The sequence below is a fragment of the Miscanthus floridulus genome, chromosome 6 (assembly GCF_019320115.1).
Source record: "Miscanthus floridulus cultivar M001 chromosome 6, ASM1932011v1, whole genome shotgun sequence".
Lineage (NCBI taxonomy): Eukaryota > Viridiplantae > Streptophyta > Magnoliopsida > Poales > Poaceae > Miscanthus > Miscanthus floridulus.
Window position 1 is genome coordinate 74,861,794 of NC_089585.1, and position 25,549 is coordinate 74,887,342.

Below are 25,549 nucleotides of genomic sequence, written 5' to 3' on the forward strand. Positions count from 1 at the left end.
TGACTCCTAGGTGATCGCTATCATCTAGATGGCTTGGTGGTGATTAGGAGCTTAGTGATCATCCAAGCAGAGCTTGTGGATGACCCAACTCAAGTTATGAGCTGTTGTGGGTGATTCACCGTGATGGAGTATAAAGAATCAACCCGTAGAGATCACTTTATCCTTGCGCGGATCAAGAGGGAGCTACACCCTTGCATAGGGTGCTCCAACGAGGACTAGTAGGGAGTTGCGACTCTCTGATACCTTAGCAAAACATCACCACGTTCCTCCTTCTCTCTTTATTTTAAGTATTTACTTTGAGCAATTCAATTACTGTCTTTACATTCATAGAATTGCCATGCTAGAGTAGGATTGGAACATAGGTTGCTAAACTTTTGTGCGATAGAACAATAGAAACACTTTCTAGGCACAAGGGGTGAAGTGGGCTAACCGTAGGGTTTAATTATTGCAAAGAATTTTAGAATTAGCTCAATTCACCCTCCTCTTGGGCATCTTGATCCTTTCAACTAGGAATAGGTAGAGGTAAATACAAACCAGTGTGGATTTAACCATGATTTAGCCTTTTGACATGTCGTGCAACGAGCAACAAACCTCTCCACATCTCTTCTCATCTTTGGCCAAAAGAAATGACCAACAAGTATGTCCTCCATTTTCTTAGCTCTAAAATGCCCCATCAAGCCACCTCCATGCGCCTCCTGTAGCAACAACAAACAAACATAGCTAGCTGGAATGCATAGCTTGTTAGCTCTAAACACAAACCCATCACTAAAGATGAATTTGTTCCAACCTTTCCCATCTTTACAATGCAGCAACACAACTTTAAAATCAACATCATTAACATATTGGTCTTTAATTGTTTCTAATCCAAAGATTTTGTAATCAAGTTGATTCAGCAAGGTATATCTCCTAGACAAAGCAATCAACAATAATATTCTCTTTCCCTTTCTTGTGCTTAATAACATAAGGAAAAGATTCAATAAATTCAACCCACTTAGCATGTCTATGGTTCAATTTCCCTTGACTATGAATATGCTTCAAAGATTCATAATAAGAATGAATAACAAACTCTTTGGGCCATAAGTAATGCTGCCATATTTCTAATGTGCGAACAAGAGCATATAATTCCTTATCATAAGTAGAATAATTTAGAATAGATCCGCTCAATTTTTCACTAAAATACGCAATAGGTTTGCCTTCTTGTAACAAAACACCACCTAGTCCAATTCCACTAGCATCACATTCAAGCTCAAAAGTCTTATTAAAATCAGGAAGTTGGAGGAGAGTTGAATGTGTCAACTTATCTTTTAGCATGTTGAAGAAGTTCTCTTTTACTTTGCCCCAACTAAAAGGCACTCCCTTCTTTGTAAGCTCATTCAAAGGTGCAACAATGGTGCTAAAGTCCTTCGCAAAACGACAATAGAAATCAGCAAGTCCTAAGAAACTCCATACTTATGTGATAGTCTTTAGTACAGGCCATCCCTAGTATAGCTTCTACCTTGGCTTAATCAACCTCAATTCCTTGTGGAGTCATAATATAACCAAGAAAAGACACTCAATCGGTGCAAAAGGTGCACTTCTCAAGGTTACCAAATAAACGTGCATCTCGTAAAGCATTAAAAATAGCACTGTAAGTGATCAAGATGATCATTCATGGATTTGTTGTAAATGAATATATCATCAAAGTAGACTACAACAAATTTTCCAATGAAAGCACGCAAAACCTCATTCATTAATCTCATGAAAGTACTAGGTGCATTAGTTAATCTAAAAGGCATGACTAACCACTCATATAAACCAAATTTAGTTTTGAAAGCAATTTTCCATTCATCTCCCAATTTTATACGAATCTAGTGGTACCCACTACGTAAATCAACTTTGGAAAACACAACAACACCACTCAGTTCATCAAGCATATCATCCAAACATGGAATAGGGTGTCGATATCGAATGGTGATATTATTAATAGCTCTACAATCAACACACATATGCCATGTTCCATCTTTCTTAGGCACTAAAATAATAGGAACAACACAAGGACTAAGGAACTCACGCACATAACCTTTGTCGAGTAGTTCTTGCACTTGTCATTGAATTTCCTTTGTTTCTTCCGGATTTGTCCTGTATGACTGCACGGTTTGGCAAAGATGCACCTAGAATAAGATCAATTTGGTGCTCAATCCCTCATATTGGTGGTAGTCCTACTAGTATCTCACTTGGAAAAACATCCAAATACTCCTGCAAAATGTTAGCAACAGCAGGGGACAAAGAATGCTGCATATCGTGAACTGAAATCAAAGCATCCTTACATACCAAAGCATAGGCAATAGAAGTGGAAGCAACCAATTCATTAATATCAGATTTAGTAGCAAGCAAGCAATGTCCTTTTAATCTTATCTCATCTTTCTTACTACTAACAAATTTGATATTTTTATCAATCTCAATTTTAGTTTTCTTAGCTTTAGCAACATCATCACGCACAATAGCTTCAGGAGACATAGGAAGCAAAACAATTTTCTTATCATGGTGTATGAGAGAATACATATTTGATCTACCATGATGCATACAATCCGTATCAAATTACCATGGTCTACCTAGCAGAATATGATAAGCTTCCATAGGCACAACATCACACTCAACAACATCATGATATGATCCAATAGCAAAATTAATTCGTACTAGTCTTGTCACCTTAACCTTACCACTATTGTTGAGCCATCAAATGTGATATGGATGTGGGTGCGGTTTGGTTGTAAGTGCAAGCTTCTCTACCATATCGCTGCTAACCGAGTTGTTGCTGCTACCTCCATCAATTATCAAACGGCACGAACACTCTTTAATGACACACTTTGTTTAGAATAGTGTATGCCTGCTAATTTTGCTCTGCCTTCTCCATTTGTGCACTAAGCACACGCTACACAATGAGGCTCTCATAATGATCTGCATCATCTGCACCAATCTGCTCTTCTGGTTATTCCTCACTACCTACATGGTTAGCAGCAAGCAAAGCAAGTATATCTTCATCAAAATCACTAGCAGAGGAATACTCACCATCATCTTTGACAACCATAACATGTTTGCTTGGACAGTCATGCATCACATGTCCATATCCCTTGCACTGGTGGCACTAAATGTCTCTTGTTCTACCTATAGATGCCACGGATGAAGCACTCATAGCAGGCTTCTAGATCGTCTTCGCCATTGAATTTGCAGGAGTAGCATGAGGCTTATCATTGGATGATGGCATAGGAGTATGTGTAGTCAGAGTAGTAGTCATACGGGGCTGCCATGAATTAGTCTTCCCTGTAGAAATATTATTCTTCGCACTGGCACGTCGCCCCTGCACCATCCTTTCAGCTTTACAAGTAAGATGAAACAAACAGGTTACATTAGTGTATTCTTTATACGCAAGGATGTCATGAATTTCATGATTTGACCTGAAAGCATCTAGGCCCCTAGTTGGGTTTCGGTGATTAATGACACTACATGATTACTGTTACTAACGTGTGTTTTATAGAGGCAATTAAGTTAGGTCACGGTAATGGAGATCGATTGGGCTATCATGGTGGTCATGCCCCTATGATGGAAATCGTTTTGGTTTTCAAAGGATAGATGACAAGGTTAAGGACGGACTAGTTCTAAGTGCCTAGCATCCGGTCGACTCCAGTAAGGTTCTAGAGAGGGAAAATCATGACCAGACACGTCCGATCAGTGCTGACCAGATGCTGTCCAGCATCTAGTCACAACTTAAACACTAGAGTTCGGGGAGAACTGACCGGAGCGTCTAGTCAACATGACCGAAGCGTCCGGTCACCCCATAGAGGCACATAACGGTTTGTTTTTCAACCAAGGTTATAAATACTTCCTCCATTCGTGTGAGGGGATACTTTTGCACATTCCAACAGCTGAGAAACACCTTTGAGAGTGCCAAGAAGAGCAAGGTCCTAGTGAGGTGATTGAGATTTGAGAATCCCAAAGAGAGCCCTCATTAGTGAAAGTAAGAGTAGCAAAGTGTGCATCCACCCTTCTCATTAGGCTTGTTGTGGTCAAGTGAGAGTTCGTGGTTGTTACTCTTGGTGATCGTCATCACCTAGATGGCTTGGTGGTGATTGGGAGCTTGGTGATCATCCGGTGGAGCTTGTGGATGACCCAACTCTAGTTGTGAGCGGTTGTGGGTGATTCATCATGACGGAGTGTTGAAGAATCAACTCGTAGAGAGCACTTGATCCTTGCACGGATCAAGGGGGAGCTACACCCTTGCGTGGGTGCTCCAACGAGGACTAGTGGGGAGTGGCGACTCTCCGATACCTCGGCAAAATATCACCGCGTTCCTCCTTCTCTCTTTACTTTAAGCATTTACTTTGAGCAATTCAATTCTTGTCATTTACATTCATAGAATTCTTGTTTGAATGTTCTTGTAGAGGAAGTTAATGGGCTTGGACTCACTCAAATGCAACCATCCTATGTTGTAAGAAAAATCTTGAGTGTCCTCTCCATTAATAAATATGGGCATATTGTGACCATGCTTCATCAATGTGATCTTTCCATACTACACCAACACAAATCTTGGGAAAGATCAATGCTTATGAGATGTACATGCACATCACACCACAAGATGACTCATCCTCTACTAAGAAGAAAGAAAAAGACTTAGCATTCAAAGCTAGCCAAGAGAAGGGCAAAGCAAGGCTTGAGTATGAGAGCTCAAGTGATGATGAAATTGATGATGCAAGTCTTGCTCTCATGGTGAGAAGAACCACCAAGATGCTAAAGAAGCTCAACAAGAGTGGCATCAAGTTTGATGGCAAGAAGAAGTTCTTCACTAGCTCTAGAAGGAAGCCAATCTTCGAGATGGATTGCTACAATTGTGAAGAACTTGGTCATCTAGCACACCAATGCACCAAGCCCAAGAAAGACAAGTTCAAGAACAAGTACAAGGGCAAGAAAGATGACTCAAGCAATGAAGAAGAAGATGAGAAGAAGAAAAACAAGCCATACAAGAAGAGAGATGGCAAGAAGGACTTCCACAAGAAGAAGAAAAGTGGAAAGACATACATCATCGGTGATTGGCTCACGGACATTGATTCATCTAGTGGCTCATCTGATGATGATAGTGACAATGAGAAGGTGGCCGCCATTGTTATTGACTCTTCATCATCTTCACTGCCACCACCGCCATCATCCTCTACACACCTATGCCATATGGCTAAGGGTGATCACAAGGTATCAAATGATGATAGTAGTGGTCATGAACATGCTAGCAATGATGATAGCGATAGTGATGATGATGAATATGAATCACCTTCTTATGATGATCTTGTTAAATTGCTAAATCAATACACTAAGATCATTAGAAAGAGTAGAGCTCAGAATGAAAAACTAGAAGCTAAGAATGATTCTCTTTTATCTAAATGTGATATAGCCAAAAGACTAGTGTTGAGCTTAGAGAAGCAAATGATGCTATATCATCCAAACTAAAGGAGCTCAAATCTTCTAAGAAAGAGCTTAAAGATAAACATGATAAACTTGAGAGGATACACAATGAGCTCGTCACTAGCCACAACATGCTAAAAGAAGAATATACTACTCTTAAGACTAATCATGATAATCTTGTCATTGCTCAAGAATATTTATCCAATGAGCCACATGATGCTACTAACAATGTTGTTAAGATTGATATAGCTACATCATGTGATGATTTGATCATTGAGAACATTGAGCAAAGTTCTAGTAGCAAGGGCAAGCAAGTGGTTGAGACCGATAGTTATGATGAGTATGTCAAGCTCAAGAATGACAATAAAAAGCTCGAGAAAGATCTTGAAGAGATCAAAAGCCACAACACTATTGTGCTAGAAACTCATGATCATGATGGTAATTTGATTCTTGAAAATGAGAAGCTCAAAGAAGAAAACGAGAAGCTCAAGGAAGAGAAAAACAATGATGCACTCAAAGAAGAGAACAAGAAGCTCAAGTTAGAGAAAGAGCATCTTAAGATTGGATTGAGCAAGTTCACAAGAGGCAAGCATCTTCAAAGTGAGATACTAATGAACACCGTCATGAAGATGGATAGAAGTGGCATTGGGTACTTGGCAAACCAAGAGAAGAAGGCTCAAGCTCAACAACAACACAAGTCAAAGCCAAAGCCAAAGTGATGTTTTGAGTGTGGACAAGAAGGTCACTTTGCCCATGAGTGCCAAACTCTACCACCACAACCCTTGCCCACACATGCTAGACCTTTTGCCTTCAATGCTCATTACATGCTTAGAAAGGATTCTAGTGGAAAGATAAAAGTCATGTTCTTAGGACCTCCGAATAAGAATAGGCCTAAGAAAATTTGGGTAGCAAAGTCACTTGTTGAGAAGATGAAGGGCCCTCAATAAGTTTGGGTTCCTAAAGCTTGATCTCTTGTGTGTAGGTGAACTACAAGACTAGTGGAAGTCATTGGGTAATTGATAGTGATTGCACACAACATATGACCGGTGATCCTCATATGTTCACCTCACTAGATGAAGAAGTAGATGGACAAGAAAGAATCACATTTGGAGATAATTCAAAGGGCAAGGTTAAAGGATTGGGCAAAGTGGCAATATCAAATGATCATTCTATCTCAAATGTGCTATATGTTGCTTCATTGAGCTTCAACTTGCTATCCGTTGGACAATTATGTGATCTTGGCTTCCAATGATTGTTTACCGAGAAGAAAGTTGTTGTATCCAAGAAGGATGATGATCAAGTGATATTCAAAGGATTTAGATATAACAACCTATATCTAGTGGACTTCACCTCCGAAGATGCTAATTTGAAGACTTTCCTATTCACCAAAACAACTCTTGGGTGGCTATGGCATAGAAGACTTGCTCATGTTGGGATGAGCTCACTCAAGAAGCTAATGAAGAATGATTTGGTGAGAGGGTTGAAGGATGTGAAGTTTGAGAAGGACAAGCTTTGTAGTGCATGTCAAGCCGGCAAGCAAGTTGCAAATACTCATCCAACAAAAGCTTTCATGTCAACCACAAGAGTGCTAGAACTCTTTCACATGGACTTATTTGGACCAACAACATACAAGAGTTTGGGAGGAAATCTTTATTGTCTTGTGATTGTTGATGACTATTCAAGATACACATGGATATTCTTCCTTCATGACAAATCTGAAGTTGCATCATGCTTCAAGAAGTTTGCCAAGAGAGCACAAAATGAATTTGAAGTGAAGCTCAAGAAGATTAGAAGTGACAATGACAAATAATTTGACAACCCAAACATAGAAGCCTATTGTGATGAAGTTGGGATCAAGCATGAGGTCTCCGTAACATATACTCCTCAACAAAATGGTGTAGTTGAGAGGAAGAACCGGACATTGATCACTCTTGCAAGAACAATGCTTGATGAGTACAATACTCCCGAAGCTCTATGGGCAGAAGCTATCAACACCGCATGCTATACATCCAACCGCCTATTCCTTCAAAAGTTTCTTGGCAAGACACCTTATGAGTTGTTCAATGATAAGAAGCCAGATGTCTCCTTCTTTAGGGTGTTTGGTTGCAAATGCTACATCTACAAGAAGCGGCAACACCTAGGGAAGTTTCAAAGATATTGTGATATTGGTTTTCTTATTGGTTACTCATCAAAGTCCAAAGCATATAGAGTATTTAATCATGCCACCGGCTTGGTTGAAGAAGCATATGATGTGGAATTTGATGAATCTAACGGCTCCCAAGGAGCACACGAGAATCTTGATGATGTAGGTGATGAATCATTGAGGGAGGCCATGAAGAATATTCTGGTTGGAGACATCAAGCCTAATGATGATGAATATGATGTATAAGTGTTCAATCCTCCTTCTTCATTAAGTGTGCCACAAGATGGTGAAAAAGATGGGAGAGTAGAAAATGATTACACTCATGTCTCCCATGAGTAAATGGTGGTACAAGCACAAGATATTGATGCTCCACAACCTTCCCCTCAAGTGGTTGATAGAAGAAATTCACCTCTACTACAAGCTCATCCACAAGATCTCATCATAGGAAGTCCATCAAAGGAAGTAATGACTCATTCACAAAACCTTGCTTCATTTATTGAACATCACTCTTTTATCTCTTGTTTTGAGCCTACCAAGGTAGAAGAAGCACTTCAAGATCCGGATTGGATCAATGCCATGCATGAAGAGTTGAACAACTTCACCCGCAATGAAGTTTGGACTCTTGAAGAGCAACAAAAAGGTGCAAGAGTCATTGGAACAAAGTGGGTGTTCTATAACAAGCAAGATGATCAAGGCATTATTGTGAGGAACAAGGCAAGACTAGTTGTAAAGGGGTTCTCTCAAGTTGAAGGTTTAGATTTTGGAGAGACCTTTGCACCGGTTGCAAGACTAGAAGCCATCTATATCCTCCTTGCATATGCATCACATCATGAAATGAAATTATATCAAATGGATGTGAAAAGTGTATTTTTAAATAGCTTTATTAATGAACTAGTCTATGTTGATCAACCTCCTAGGTTTGAAGACCCTAGATATCCTAATCATGTTTATAGGTTGTCCAAGGCGCTATATGGGCTTAAGCAAGCCCCAAGAGCTTGGTATGAGCGTCTTTGAGACTTTCTCATTGAGAAGGGCTTCACCATTGGGAAGGTCGACACCACACTATTCACCAAGAAGCTTGATGGACACATTTTTATTTGTCAAGTGTATGTTGATAATATCATCTTTAGATCATCAAATGAAGATTCTTGTGAAGAGTTTGGTGAATTGATGTCGAAGGAGTTCGAGATGTTAATGATTAGAGAGCTTACATTCTTTCTTGGTTTTCAAGTCAAGCAAATGAGAGAAGGGATTTTCATCTCTCAAGAGAAATATACAAATGATCTTCTCAAGAGATTCAAGATGGATGAATGTAAGCCAATCAAGACACCAATGCCAACTAATGGACATCTTGACCTAGATGAGGGAGGTAACATGGTTGATCAAACTCTCTACCGCTCTATGATTGGTAGTTTGTTATATTTAACCACATCTAGGCCCGACATCATGTTTAGTGTGTGTATGTATGCTAGATTTCAAGCTAATCCTAAGAAAACTTCATTTGCCGTTAAAAGAATCCTTAGGTATCTTAAGCACATACCAAGCATTGACTTTTGGTATCCAAAGGAGCTATATTTGAATTAGTTGGCTATTCTGATTCGGATTATGCATGTTGTAAAGTTGATAGAAAAAGTACATCCGGAGGGTGCCATTTGCTTGGTAGATCACTTGTGTCTTGATCCTCCAAGAAGCAAAATAGTGTGGCTTTGTCCACCTGCCGAAGCGGAATACATTGCTGTGGGTGCTTGTTATGTACAAATACTTTACATGAAGCAAACTTTGCTTGACTATGGTATAGTTCGAGAAAAAGTACATCTTTTGTGTAACAATGAGAGTGTGATAAAACTTGCTAATAATATGGTTCAACACTCTCGCACCAAGCACATAGATATCTGCCATCACTTTCTTAGAGATCATGTTGCTAAGAATGATATTTCATTAGAAGATGTAAGGACCAAGGATCAATTGGCGGATATCTTCACTAAACCGCTAGATGAGGCAACATTTTGTCGATTCAAGAATGTGCTCAATGTGCTTGATTTTAGCAACTTCACTAGAAAATGAGCTTGTGTTGTCCCTTGCATTGCATTGTAAAATACAACATGTTTAATTTGTAGTAATGCATTTAGGGCTTGTCTAACATGGCTAAGATAACCACCGAAAAGCATGTGAAGAAGCTTAACCTTGGATCAAACTTGACAAGCAACTAGATTTACTTTCAAATATTGCATTGCATATGCATGAAAGTTGCTTTGTCGTTTATCTTCAATTGCCCTCTTGTTGCATATTTTCTTAAAAAGAATTATAGCCTAAGGCAAAATATTTTGAAAATTTTAAGGGTTTAAGAGAGGTCACTCACATCAATCCCAATTAGTGTTTATTTGGATCTTATTGAAGTTGGGACTTGATTAGGGAATAGGCAGCATGTAGGTCTTTGAAGGTTTGCTAGAAAAAGAGTGACCAGACGCTGCACCAGGACTTTGAATTCCAGCGTCCGGTCAGTTCATAGGAGGTGAACCTGCTACGATGGAGTGACCGGACTCTGCTATTCAACGTCCGGTCAGATGACGTTCCTGCGTCCGGTCGAGCGAAGACGATGGAGACATGTTGTACCAGACTCTGGCTATGTCCGATCAGGTGTGATCGGATGTGTCCGGTTGCTATTCCAGGGGTTTTGATCCTCTCTAGAATCGACCAGACGCTGGGTGGTAGCGTCCGGTCGCTGCCACCGGAGCGTTCGATTAATAGGAAACAAGCGGTTTCAGGACTTCTTCTCTATTTCCTCCTCTGTCACGCTAGGAGCCACCATATAACCGTATGCGTCGTGACCTATCTCGCATCCAGCACCGCGCCGACATCAACGTTGTGCCCTAGTTGCTAAGCAAAGCTTCCCACGTACCTCCGCAACCGCCGCATCTTCTCCAGCGTCGTCTCCTGCGCCCACGCCCGTGCCTCAGCTCCGCTCGTGCCCGCATCGCTCCCGCAACAGCGCCTCCATGACATCGCCATGCTCGCCCATGCTGTGCCCTAGCCACCTCCCACATAGCTGTCCTAGCGTTGCCGCATCTCACTAGAGTTCGCGCTTCCAAGCCCTAGCTCTACCGCATCCACATCTCCACAGCGCACGCCCCTGCTCCAGAGCCTACATTACCAGCTTAACCATTGTGGCATCCACATTGTGTTGATTGGCCATCTCTAGAACCCTAACCCTAGGATTCCCAGTGGTTCTTCGCGTGTCGTTCCTCTACTTTTTGGATGGCCGGTTCGTTAGGTAGCAAGCCCTTGTTTCAATTCCGTACCTATTGGTTGCTTCTTAGGGTTTCATCTCTCTAGATATGTTGTAATTATTTATAAATCCTATCTATTCTAACGTGCAGTGAGTCAGTGTTTCTGAGGTCTCAGTGGCAGTTGACAGTCAGCTCAGGGCCAAGCTCGCGAGTACTGATCGAGGCCAAGCCTCGGAAGCAATAGTTGGCAGTTGATCTTTGTTAGCAATAGCTATTCTTTTCAGATCCATTAGATGGCTCATGTCAAGAATATCGGAGGAGGTCCCGGTGATGAGGATCTGAGGCCCCTACCTCGCCAGCCTATAGATGCAAAAGGCAAGGCGACGAAGAAACTAGCTGACAAAGAAGCGCAAGTACCCTTGATGCAAATACAACGAGAGCAGACACAGTTGCAGAGGCCGCAAAGCGCACAGAGAGAGGAGGTACTCGGAGTGGTGTTGTTATTGCAGATCAGCTTTCTCCAACTACGAGGGCTGCACTTGGGCAGGTTGAGCGCCATCATGGTGGTCTAGCTAGGACTATCATGGTTGGAGGAAGGCGTGTGGCTATTGATGAGAGTCAGCCTCAAGGGGAGTCACAGCAACAGCCATAGTCAGCAAAGCAGACTCAGGAGGGAGAGCAAGCACCTTAGCCATAGCTTCGCCACTCTAGGTCGTACCCGTGCTCCAGTCACACCGAGGTCAAAGACATAGCGGAGGGGTTCAAATCCACCGCCTAGACCACAGGGTCCACCTCCAATGACTCACTTGGATTTGAGAGCCACCACGGCCAAGCAGGTGCAAGCAGCTCAGATTTGTAGACTTTGAGTAGTGGTTCCCGTCGAGGAGGGATGATCAAGCTTTAGAGGGCTTCTACACACCACTGTAGGAAGATTTTTATAATGCATATCTTAACAGTGGGGGCAGTGTTTCGATCTTAGAGGGTGTGTAACATTGAGTCCATTATAGTAGCAGCTGGAGAGCATATTTGCCCTTACCTAGCTTACCTGCTAGGGCTGACAGATTTACTTGGATGGATAGGCTTATATGTTCCATCTTGGGCCTTGTCAGTTCTATACTACACTCTAGATTGACCCGCAGCACATATTCATTCACTTTGCTTTCAGAGGTAGAGATTACAGGATGATGAGATCTAGGGTTAGAGAGATACTTAGACTTCAAGAGCAACCCATCCTGGCTATATGAGGTTTGCTATGGACAGACAACGCCTCCCAGACAGCCTCACGGTGGTCTTGTGCCCCCTATAGATCTAGTCCGCCATTACTTTCGCAGAGCCCTTCGGCGAGGGGTCGAGCAGGACACCTAGTGATCTCACTCCGACTGCTAGAGTGCTTGATGCTATTATGAGGAGGACACTGCTTCCGAGGATGGGGTATCGTGAGGGCTTGACTCGCATACAACTATGGTTATTGAACTCTCTGATACAGTAGACTGTGTTTGACATTTGAGATCTCCTTCTATCAGAGATGGAGGATACTATTGCAGAGGGGTTCAAGGGTCACAGGCAACTGCCATATGCTCACTGGATTACATTTTTGATCCACAAGGTAGTTACTGTGAGACCACCTAAGATGCTAGCAGAGTATAATAGGTGCTACTACAGAGTTCCCTACATACAACATGACTTAGATGATCCATCATAGTGTAGTGAGGACACCTAGCCAGCCACACTGTCATCCAGAGGTGCTAGAGACTACAGCCCAATAGGATGAGACCATTAGGGGATATAGCAGCTACAGAGGAGGAGCAATTAGATGCTCAGCAGGAGGGGATGGTCGAGAGCAACCCCAGTGACAGCTCAGATGATGACTACCATGATACCCCTCAGATGACTCCTCAATGACATGACCATGAGGCCGGTAGCTCTAGTTCAGCTCCACCTGCACTGCAGACAGACCCCGCTCTACTTGCCATACTTGAGCAGATGAGGCAGGATCAGGCTCGCCATGCTTAGGAGACCGTTGCTACATTTGCATAGTTTTAGACTTAGTAGGATGAGTTCTAGTGACAGCAACAGGCAATCTAGCAGCAGCAGCAGGCTATACAACAGCAGCAACAGGCCATGCATCAGCAGCAGCAGCAGCTACTTAGGGTTATGCAGCATGTTATGATAGCTATTGGGGCTCCACCGCCATAGCCTTCACCCTAGCTTGGTCAGCCTGCCACCACTTCTATGACTCTATCTTTACAGCCCAGTGGGCTTTAGAGTCAGGGACCACCAGCGCCACAGTTTCCTTCACCTACAGAGCAGGTGTCCTAGTGGTTTGCTTCGCTAGTGCTAGCCCTACAATTCACTCCTCTTCATATGGGCTTTACTCCGCCTCAGAGTTCGTCAGTGCTCACCCTAGTTTCCAGGAGCCTTGGTGCTTCATTCAGTGAGTTGATAGGGCAGCTGACTCTGCTAGAGCTACATGTCCTAGGTCCTTCCATAGTTGCACCTATTACCGGGACTATAGAGATGCTTCCTTCTTTAGTTGCATCATCAAAGCCGCCTACTACAGTCATACCTATAGAGTCTCAGGCCACACCTATCTCTAATCCGACCTAGACTGCTTCAGCATCGCTTCCAGCTATAGAGGGTCAGATTGCTCAGAGCTCAGGATCAGATGATGATGGCACACAGTTCCAGCTCGCTCCTCGCACCTCAGCGCCCGACTCATCCACTGCAGCCCTGCCGACTGACCCATAGGTTTTGGTGTTTGACACCAAAGGGGGAGAGGGATTGAGTATGTTAGTCTTAGGGGGAGCGATACTTTTAGGGGGAGTCTATCTATTAGCTTATAGCTTATCTATTACATTTGGAGTTTTATGTGTGATACATTATGCATTCATGTCTACTATTATGCATTGAACTACTTAAGTGTGATCGTAATCATGATATTAATGTGATCGTGATATTTATGTGATATGTGACATGTGTGCTCTCTACTTTGAATTATTTATATGTCATATCACTTGTGTTATGCTCATTTGCTTTGCTTCCGTGTTTAACTCTGATGCAAATGAGCTTTATTACTTGTACTCATGCTTATTTCATACCTTTGGAGTACATTATATTGGCTTGGGTCATATAAGCTTGCCTAACTCTTTTGTTCTTATTGACAAAAACTTATATGATCCAACCTATGTTAAAAACCTTATCTCTTTCATATACTCGAGGTGGTATTGTCATCAATCACCAAAAAGGAGGAGATTGAAAGCATCCAGGCCCCTAGTTGGGTTTCAGATGATTAATGACACTACGTGATTACTGTGACTAATGTGTGTTTTGCAGAGGCAAATAAGTTAGGTCACAAGTAATGGAGATCGATTGGGCTATCATGGTGGTCATGCCCCTATGATGGAAATCATTTTGGTTTTCAAAGGATGAACGACAAGGTTAAGGATGGACTAGTTCTAAGTGTCGTTTGGTGTTGAGGAGACACTTAGAGTAGTTTAGGACTTTGTTTTTTTTCCTTTGGCCTATACTATTAAGGGGGGTATGGACGGGTAGCTTGACCTATGTGAGTCTAGTGGGTTAGGTGTGGTGCACACTTGCTAAACCTAGCACTAGGTAGCTCCTAAAAAGCCCTTAGATCCATTGGAGCAAACTTCATTCACAGTATGATCGAGATTTAGAAGTGAATGGAGGGTCAAATGCTGACCTGGACGCTAGTTCCGAAGTGATCGGATGCTGGCGTAGAGTCCGGTCAGTTCATTTGATCAAGGTGAAATCGTCTGGACGCGACCGGACGCTGAGAGGTGAGTGACCAGACGTTGGGTGTCAGCGTCTGGTTGACTCCAGTAGGGTTGCAGAGAGGGAAAATCATGACCGGACATGTCCGGTCAGTGCTAACCAGACGCTGTCCAGCGTTCGGTCACAACTTAAACACTGGAGTTCAGGGAGAACTGACCGGAGCGTCCAGTCACCCCGCAGAGGCACATAACGGTTCATTTTTCAACCAAGGTTATAAATACTTCCTCCATTCGTGTGAGGGGTACTTTTGCTCATTCCAACCGCTGAGAAACACCTTTGAGAGTGTCAAGAAGAGCAATGTCCTAGTGAGGTGATTGAGATTTGAGAATCCCAAAGAGAGCCCTCATTAGTGAAAGTAAGAGTAGCAAAGTGTGCATCCACCCTTCTCATTGGGCTTGTTGTGGTCAAGTGAGAGTTCGTGCTTGTTACTCTTGGTGATTGCTATCACCTAGATGGTTTGGTGGTGATTGGAAGCTTGGTGATCATCCGGCGGAGCTTGTGGATGACCCAACTCTAGTTGTGAGCGGTTATGGGTGATTCACCGCGACGGAGTGTCGAAGAATCAACCCGTAGAGAGCACTTGATCCTTGCACGAATCACGGGAGAGCTACACCCTTGCGCGGGTGCTCCAATTAGGACTAGTGGGGAGTGGCGACTCTCCGATACCTCGACAAAACATCGCCGCGTTCCTCCTTCTCTCTTTACTTTAAGCATTTACTTTGAGCAATTCAATTCTTGTCATTTACATTCATAGAATTACCATGCTAGAGTAGGATTGGAACATATGTTGCTAAACTTTTATGTGGTAGATCAATAGAAACACTTTGTAGGCACAAGGGGTTAATTGGGCTAACCATAGGACTTAATTATTGCAAAGAAATTTAGAAGTAGTCCCAATTTACCCCCCTCTTGGGCATCTTGATCCTTTCATAACCCACCTAAAAATCTTGCCATAGCAAGTTCTCATCCTCATCTAAATTACAACGCAACATACCTATTTGCAATTCTTGAACTTTTAGCACCATGTCTCAGTTGTTGCAATTTATTTAACAAATCACGTGCATAGTAAGATGGAACAAATCTAGCCCTCATGTTTCGTTTCAAAGCATTCCAAGTTCGTGGTATGTTATTAGGATTTTTCTTGTCGTGTTCTATCCACCAAACAGTAGCAAAGTCAGTAAACTCACTAGTAGCAGCTCTAACACGTGTATTCTCAGGAAATTCATGACATGCAAACTTTTGGTCAACAACAATTTCCCAAGAAATGTATGCATCAAGATCATACTTACCATCAAAAGGAGGTATTTTAAATTTAATTTTACTGAAAGTGTCATTATTATTGGGTACCTCGCGTCGGCGGTAACCACCCATACCTCTACGATTATAGTGTAGGCGACACCGGTCACGAGTGTCATGAGCATCATATTTAGTATCAGTAGTATAATCATCATCATAATTATCTTCGAGTCGCTCTTCATCCTTGTTGTCTTCATTATGCTGCTCTTTGTCTTTTGTGTGGAAGTCATCAAAACACTTCAGAAGAGTAGCACGGCTTCTGTCCATACGGGCAACAGATGTCTCCAATCCTATAAGCTTGGTGGTGGTGGCAAGTTGGGTGGCCTCCAATTGCCCAATCTTGTCATTGGTCACCTGTAAATCTTGATCAAGTCCTTCTGTATGCAGCTGCACTTGCCTTGTAAAATGTTGAATGATGCCCTTAGTGCGAGGAGATTGTGGCATCTTGTTAACATCCTATGATCCTGACATGGTTTAAAAGACAAGGACAACAAGAAAACAGGTGAAAAAATAAAAACCCTACATCTATTAGGATGTAGCTACAGCAAGACTGCTCACTCTCAACCCAGTTACACAAGCTCTTACCAATTCTTACCTTGCTCAACAGGAGGGGACGACAACCAACAAGTCTGCAATCGTGGAATGAAGTGTATCGGTGCCGCAACAACAACACCTATAAAGCTGTAGTCAAAATATGTGGAGCTGTAGGTGGGCTGAAGCAAGAAAGTACTAGCACCATGTTAGTGACAAAAGCAAGCCGAATAATTGTTCAATGGTGGTACTGTGCTGGTCCTAGCCTAGACTGTGCTAGAGGCACTGAGCCTAGACACAAAGGAAGTCACAACACACCACCGAAAACAATGAAGAAGCACAACGAACAGCCCCTTTTCTTCCTGTTTTTCTTTCTTTTCTTTTTTTCTTTCTTTTTTTGTTTTTTCAGGGGATCCTCAAAACTGATTATATAAACAAAAAGACTTTCACAAGAGTCACACACCACACAAACTTTTTCCGAAAGGACTAGGGGTATTCTGGTAAAAAATAGATACTCCTCTCTCTCTCTCTAGAGTAAAACCGAGCCAATATGTATGCACAATGTGGAGGAGTCGAGTACAGGTATGGACTTCTGCTACCTTTCTGGAATACTTCAATATATGTAGCATAAGTGCAAACAACAACAAGATTTGGTAACACGGCGCAGCAACCAATTCGGACTCCACACCGATTCCAATTCGGTCTTTAACAAGATTACGGACACTGAAGTAATCTGAGCTAATATGGATATGTTGGACGTGGAGAAGTTGAGTATAGATATGAACTACTGCTGCACAAAGATGTACTCAGATTTGGACTCAAAACAGCAACAAGACAACTATCAATTCAGACTCAAAACCGATTCCAACTCGAACTTCAACACCACCTGGGATTCGGTCTCAAAACAAACTTAGATACCTACTCAGACTTGAACACAAGGATGTATTCGGATTGAGCCAACATAAGGTTTATATGGTAGCACACGGCTGTGACTAGAACATGAGAAAAACTTGAAACTCTAAAGGACTAAATCTAAGACCAGCAACTCGACACAACCGATGCAAACCGAAAACTCAACAAGCCCTAACTAAGCAGTGCAAGCAAAGGCTCAAAGGGTTTATAGGATTACAGGTAAACTAACCTACTATTTTTTTGGCTTTTCTCGACTATAGACAAAATTAAAAACAACGAAGTATTCGAAGTCTCTCACCGATAAACCTTGCTCTGATTACCAACTGGTATGAACCCGCTAGGGTTGAATCCCGAACTTTCTATGAGAGGCGTGGGATAACTCGATTGGTGGATGGAGACGACATTCACAGCCCGACTACAACCTTCCAAGCTATGCCTTAGCAACAGATACACCACCTCCAATGGCTACAGCGATCTTGTGGAGCGCGTCACCCGGTCACTAGGGCACTCGTCCTGCAAGCAATCAAAGAACTAGTAAGAACAAGTATAACAAGTATTGAATTTACTAGATGAAGATGAAGGTTTCCAAACTCAATCTCAAATAAGGTGGGGTTCCGGAGATAAAAAGATGGGCGGCTAATCCAGCACACGCGCTTACAAGTAAGTAGCGAGAGCTAAACTTGATCTAAATAAAACCCAACTGTTCTTGATGGTGGCTAAGGGGTATATGAAGGTGGAGGGACGACCACTAGGGTGTTGGAGTTGTGCTCCAACCCTAGGACGCGTCCCTAATGGACCCGACTTGATACATGGCACATTGGGCCAAACTAAGGCGACGCAACACCTTTGGACAGAAAACCTCTCGATAGTAATTCGATCATTGCAGCCGCCTCAGAACAGATATGGACTTGATTCTAGATCCATGTGAAAATAGACTTCATAAGGATTCCATGAAGTATTTGAACGCTCCAATCCGAGTTCGTATGGGACCGTGGTGACCATCATAAGTTGGAGCTGTCCTAGGAGTCCGAATCCAGCCTGCGTGAATCCTTTTTTCCTTTCGGTCCTCTCTCTGATTCATAACCAAAACAAGAATGCACACTGTCTTTATAGTCTAAATATGATGGATAGGAACTCAAGAGTAAACTTACTTAATGATTAAGTTAACGAGCACGAAAACTAGTTCTTGTATCGACAGTGGATGTATCATTGGTTGATGTCCTGGTCACAATGGCTACTGGGAATTCAGTTAATGTCTTCCCGTATGTGCGTCGGCCTTACCCGGTGCAGATTCCTGCGATAAACAACTCATCTGCCTTGCCATTACCAAGAAAACGAAAAGCAGAGCAGGCAATGAATCACCGAGTCTCGAGTCTGAAGATACGACTAGACACACATGATGCCCCGCCATACAAATCTGTCAGCCAACCTGCAGGGACACACCCAATTGCCTTGTCAAGACGAATCAATTTTGAGCAAGGAGCTACAAGGGCGTCTGCGATGAGCGCATCTAAGAGCAGGTATAATAAACAAAGTCAGCTTCACTGGTAGCCAAGACACTCGGCAAAGTTCTAGATGACAGCGAGAGAAAACAGGAGAGAGAATGAGTTGGGCGACGCTTCCGTGTACGGGGCTTTTGGCCTGCGGACGTGAAGAAAGGCGGAGAGAGATTATGCAGAGATGAGTTATTGGTGGGTCCCATGTAACTAAAATATATTTTTAGAATCTGCAGTGTTAATTATTATAATGACTTGTCTATAAGAGTAGTCTATATATCACATGATTTGGCTATTAGACAAGCTTATTAGGCTTGCTTTAAGATTTGCATATAAATATAATTAATGTTTGTTTTGTATAGGAGCAGGTCCTTTATACGAGATTGTATAGAGCAGCAGCTCCCAAACATGAAACCAGCTCCTAATAATAAATAAAAAATATGGAATCTAGCATAAACAATGGCCGCAACGACCAAGGGCTAACAGTTTGCTATTGCATTTGAACTTATCCAATTTCACTTGACGGACGCCTAAGTGGGAGTATATCGATCTCCCACGCAGGAGTCTGTCCGTCATACGCCGCGCGCCACACTTTGTGTCCTTGCTTCTGCTCCTGCTGCTCGCTTCCTATCTACGACGCGGGCATCGTCCGCGACAGTTTCTCCTTCTCGTCTAGCGTCCGGTCTGCGCAGATTCGACCCCCCCCCCCCGCCATGTCGCGTAGCCCGCCCTGTCCGCCACGGCCATCCCTCGCCACGCCCCATCCCCGCATGCTGCCTCTACTCTCCCCATCTCTCGATCTCTATCTTGCGTCCGCTGATAGCAGAGCGTCTTCTTAGCCTTTTCCATCAACCCCCACTGCCACCGGAATGCCTCGCTACCAGTTGGATTTAGGCCCATGTTTGGCCCAATCTGGAAAATTCCAAAGCATGCATAACCTTTACTCTCATATTGCTAATTCAAGGAGAGGTTGCCTTGCTTAAATATGTGAAGTCTCCTCTAATATGCAAAATAGGTGCAATTGAGAGAGAAGGAGACTGTTGCTACACGCAAGCGCAGCTCGCGCGCATTTTTCAGTGTGAAAAAACACGTGACTTGTAACTTGCAACGAGCGCGACGCGTACGTGTACAGCAGGCTATTATTTGTGCAGTTTCTATTTTTATGCTGAGCGTAATGGAGCTTCAATGTGATTGAAACTGCCGTTTTAAACAGTAATAAGGTGTGTCAGTTTCTACTATTTGATTGCAGCATTTTCTGTCATTCAAATAGGCAGTTTCTACTGCTTGATGAGGGGAATTGATGCACTATGAAGGCCTATAAAACCAGGAGACGTCCTGGTTGAAGTGCACGCATTCACACGCTCACCTCCTCACTCGCTGTGCTGAGCTTCTCGCTGCTGCGCCTTGTCAACCTTTGAGTTCGGCGTGCACCGGACTTGAAGATAGCGGGATCTCCGAAACCACTGCCATGAGACTCCTGCACGGGGCGGCAATCAGGTTTTTAGGGCAGCGTCTACACGCGACCGCTTGGTGATCTGCAACATCTACTTCAACACGTTCGACTACGTTCTACGCGGGATCATTGAGTAATTTCCTTGTGCAATCCTGTTCTAGTCAGTATGTTGCTTGTTTACATGTTTTATATGCTTGCATCATTTTTTATTTATGAGTCTTTCCTCCAAATAAAATCTGTAATGTATTTTAGGCACATATTTCCAACATTCTAAAAATCTGATTGTGCCTATTTCTGTGATCTAGCAATGGCAAATGCAGTTGATGCCATGAAACCTGAGAGGTTTGGAGGTGAGAACTTCTGCAGATGGCAGACAAGGGCCAAGTTTTGGCTCATGTCATTAGGGCTGTGGTGGGTGATATACCCCGTGTTTCCCATCATAGAGGAACAGACCATGCAGTTTGAGAATGCGAATAACACCGCATTGGGCTGCATCCTCACCATCTTGGTGGATCAACTCTATGATGTGTATATGAATTACTCATCGGCCACCATGCTGTGGGAGGATTTGGAGCAAAAATATGCAGAAGCTGAAGCCGGTCGCTGGTTGTATATGTGTGAAAAGTTCTTTGATTTTAGCATGGACAGTGCTAAATCAATTGTAACTCAAGCACACGACCTCCAGCTTCTGGTTGGCGAGATTGCACATTTGGGATGTGCCTTACCTCCAAAGTTTGTTGCAGCAACGATTGTTGCTAAACTTCCTGCAGAGTGGCGTGATTTTGCTACAGCTCCGAAGCACAAAAGAGAAGAGATTTCTGTTGAAGATCTCATTGCAGCTCTTGATGTGGAAGAGAAGGCAAGGGCAAAAGATGTGCAGGTGAAGAACGTGTAGAACAGTGCCAATTTTGTTCAAAATAAGAAACAATTTAACAAGAAGAAGGGTCCCAAGACGAATAAGGTTACTAGCTTTAAAAAGATGAAATCAGAGAAGAAGGATCTGAAGAATCTCACTTGTTTTGTGTGCGGTAATCCTGGTCACTTTGCCAAGGATTGTCCTGACCGCAAGGATAGGACCACTAAACTAAGTAAAAAGTTCACTAATGTGACCATTGGCGAGGCCTCGACTTTAGGAGGGTACGGTAAATCTCCTGTTGTTTATTCTGCATTTCAGTCTATCGACTGTTGGGTTGATACTGGTGCAAATGTTCATGTGTGTTCTGATGCTTCCTTATTTTCTTCATATCAGGCAGCAGGGATTTTCCAGCGTCCTAATGGGAAACGAAACGCATGCTTCTATTCTTGGTGTTGGTACGGTAGATTTGAAGCTCACTTTAGGGAAAACCATCCAATTGAAGAATGTCGAGCATGCACCTGCGATAGACAAGAACCTGCTGAGTGGGTCTCTCCTGTGTAGGAGTGGTTATAAGCTTGTATTCGAGTCGAATAAAGTTGTAGTGTCTAAATTTGGGGCTTTTATAGGAAAAGGCTATGACAGCGGAGGCTTGTTCCACCTAACTACTATGGATTCTTATTATAGTTTGAATATTACTACTGCTTTGAATAAAAATTCCGCTGATGTATGGCATTCGAGGTTCTATCATATTGGTTTTGACACAATTGCTAGAATGTCCAGATCTGAGTTAATTCCTAAATGTGATATAGTCAAGAATTCTAAGTGTCAAACTTGTGTGCAAGCAAAACAACCTCGAAAACCTTTTAAGGCATTAGAGTTTGAGAAGAATCTGGCACCACTAGATTTGATCCATTCTGATTTATGTGAGATGAATGGTGTTTTGACTAAAGGAGGAAAAAAGTATTTTCTTACTTTTATTGATGATGCAACACGTTACTGTTATGTTTACTTGTTGAAGTCTAAGGATGAAGTGCTAAACTATTTTAGAATATATAAGGCAGAGGTTGAGAATCAGTTAGAAAAGAAGATTAAGAGACTTAGAGATGATCGGGGAGGAGAGTATATCTCTAATGATTTTTCTAATTTCTTTTCTGAGCATGGGATTATCCATGAATTTACACCACCCTATTCACCACAATCAAATGGTGTAGCTGAGAGGAAAAACCAGTCACTTACAGATTTGGTGAATGCCTTATTAGAGAGTGCCGATATGCCAAAGATGTGGTGGGGGTAAGCAATCTTGACTGTAAATTTTGTGCTCAATAGAGTTATCACCAAGAGAAGTGACATAACTCCATACAAGGCATGGAGGGGCAGAAAATCCAATGTCAACGTTCTGCGAACGTGGGGATGTTTATCGAAAATCAACATTCTAGAGCCAAAGAAAAGAAAACTTGGGCCAAAAACAGTCGATTGCATTTTTATAGGATATGCTCAGAATAGTCCTACCTATAGATTCTTGGTAGTTAAATCCGATACTCTAGAGATTATAGTAGATACAATAATGGAGTCTAAGGATGTTACTTTCTTTGAGGATATGTTTCCTATGAGACCAAGTAGCAGTACTTTAGAAAATCTAGATGCAGCCATTCCTAACTCTGAACAAGTTGAGAACATGCCTCTGCGAGAGAATAATGAGGAGGATCACAATTTAGACATCACTCCATGCAGGAGTAAGAGACAAAAGGTTCAGAAATCTTTTGGAGATGACTTTATTGTATACCTTGTGGATGACGTGCCTACGACTCTAGCTGATGCTTATGCATCTTCAGATGCTGAGTATTGGAAAGAGGCAGTCCGTAGCAAGATGGACTCCATCATGACAAATGAGACTTGGGAAATCATTGAACGTCCTGTTGGGTGCAAACCTATTGGATGTAAGTGGATTTTCAAGAAAAAGATGAGACTAGATGGCACGATTGAAAAATATAAAGCGAGGCTTGTGGCCAAAGGTTTTACCTAGAAAGAAGGTGAATATTATTTTGACACCTATTCACCTGTGGCCAGGTTAACCACCATTAGGGTGCTCATTGCATTAGCTGCTTCCTATGGTCTACACATTCATCAAATGGATATGAAGACAGCTTTTCTTAATGGAGAGTTGGAGGAAGAAATCTATATGGAGCAACCTTATGGTTTTGTGGCTAAGGGACAGGAGGGTAAAGTTTGCAGATTGTTAAAATCATTATATGGCCTAAAACAAGCACCCAACCAATGGCATGAAAAATTTGATCAAACCTTAACCTCTGCTGGTTTTGTTGTAAACGAAGCAGATAAGTGTGTATATTATCACCATGGTGGGGGTCAAACAGTGATCTTGTGCTTGTATGTGGATGATATACTCATATTTGGGACTAATACTACCATGATTGACGAGGTCAAATCATTCTTATCTTCATGCTTCGACATGAAGGATCTAGGAGAAGCAAGTGTTATCCTAAATATTAAGTTGATCAAAAATGAGAATGGAATTATTCTAAATCAGTCTCAATATGTGGAAAAATACTATGTCGCTTTGGCTTTGAGAATGCCAAAGTATCCCCTATGCCCTACGATGCTAGCATAAAGCTAAGGACAAATAAAGGCGAAGGGTTGGACCGTTTGAGATATTCACAAATAATTGGGTCCCTCTTGTATCTCACTGGTGCAACACGTCCTGATATATCTTTTGTTGTGAGCAAATTAAGTTGTTTTACTTCCAATCCAGGGAAGGATCATTGGGATGCACTAGAGAGAGTGCTACGTTACCTGAGAGGTACAATTAAATATGGAATTCACTATACTGGTTATCCATCTGTATTGGAAGGATATAGTGATTCCAACTGGATTTCTGATGCAGATGCAATTAAAGCCATGAGTGGCTATGTGTTTACACTAGTAGGGGCTATAGTTACATGGAGGTCATGTAAACAGACCATTTTGACGTGGTCGACCATGAAAGCTGAGCTTGTAGCACTTGACATGGCTACTGTTGAGGCCGAGTGGCTAAGAGAGCTCATGGACTTGCCACTGGTAGAGAAACCAGTTTCGACAATTCTTATGTATTGTGACAACCAAACAGTATTGATCAAAGTTATGAGTACAAAGAACAATTCGAAGTCCTCGAGACATGTGAAGCGGAGGCTTAAATCTGTTAGAAACCTGAAAAACTCCAGAGTAATTATTGTGAATTATATTCGCTGTGAGAAAAATCTAGCAGATCCCTTTACAAAAAGGCTTGCATGGATAGCGATTTCTGTTGCAAACATGGACATGGGGTTGAGACCCATTTAGTTGCAAAGTAATGGCAACTCATTTTCTTTGATAGGAGATCCCTGATTTGGAAAATGAGAAAAACAAATTATTGTTGTAACAGGGAGTATAGACTGTTTAAAAATTACCCATGTTCCATAAAATATACTCTCTTCTATATGGAAGGCTGGCTATTATGCCTTAATGTATTCTAGTGTCCACCGAGGGAGAAGGTGTCATTCTACAGGATACCTAAAATGGATACACCTATGTGAGTTAAATTGTTAGGTCGCAGTTCATAAGAGTGGGGTACTCTTTGGAAAGCTCATGAGAAGATCGAGGAGCAAGACCTTTAAAAGCTTCATTTGGACTTGGCGTTCTTGCAGCCTAGTACCAGTTGTATCTTCGAGAGAAATCTGACAGCAAAAAGCTATGAATTCAAGGCTTAGTCCATTCACAAGCTGCTGGAAGATGGACCATGTTGATCTAGGTGTAAGTTCAACCCGTACGGGACTTATACTAAAAATTTGGTATATATAAAGAATGTTCAGTACAACAGTGTTGGAATTGGTGGGGGATTGTTGGATTTAGGCCCATGTTTGGCCCAATCTGGAAAATTCCAAAGCATGCACAACCTTTAGTCCCATATTGCTAATTTAAGGAGAGGTTGCCTTGCTTAAATATGGGAGTCTCCTCTCTATGCAAAATAGGTGCAATTGAGAGAGAAGGAGACTGTTGCTACATGCACGCGCAGCTCGCGCGCATTTTTCGCTTGAAAAATCACGTGACTTGTGACTTGCAACGAGCGCGACACGTACATGTACAGCAGGCTATTATTTGTGCAGTTTCTATTTTTTATGCTGAGCGTAATGGTGCTTCAATGTGATTGAAACTGCCGTTTTAAACAGTAATAAGGTGTGTCAATTTCTACTATTTGATTACAGCATTTTCTGTCATTCAAATGGGCAGTTTCTACTGCTTGATGAGGGGATTTGATGCACTATGAAGGCCTATAAAACCAGGAGATGTCCTGGTTGAAGTGCACGTATTCACATGCTCACCTCCCCACTTGTTGTGCTAAGTTTCTCGCTGCTGCGCCTTGTCGACCTTTGAGTTCGG

At 42.3% G+C, this 25,549-nt stretch overlaps 1 pseudogene; it reads left to right on the forward strand.

Annotated features, from left to right (window-relative positions):
- Positions 1–21,178, forward strand: part of LOC136460712 (uncharacterized) — a 41,883-nt pseudogene extending 20,705 nt beyond the window's left edge.
- Positions 21,179–25,549: the final 4,371 nt, after the last annotated feature.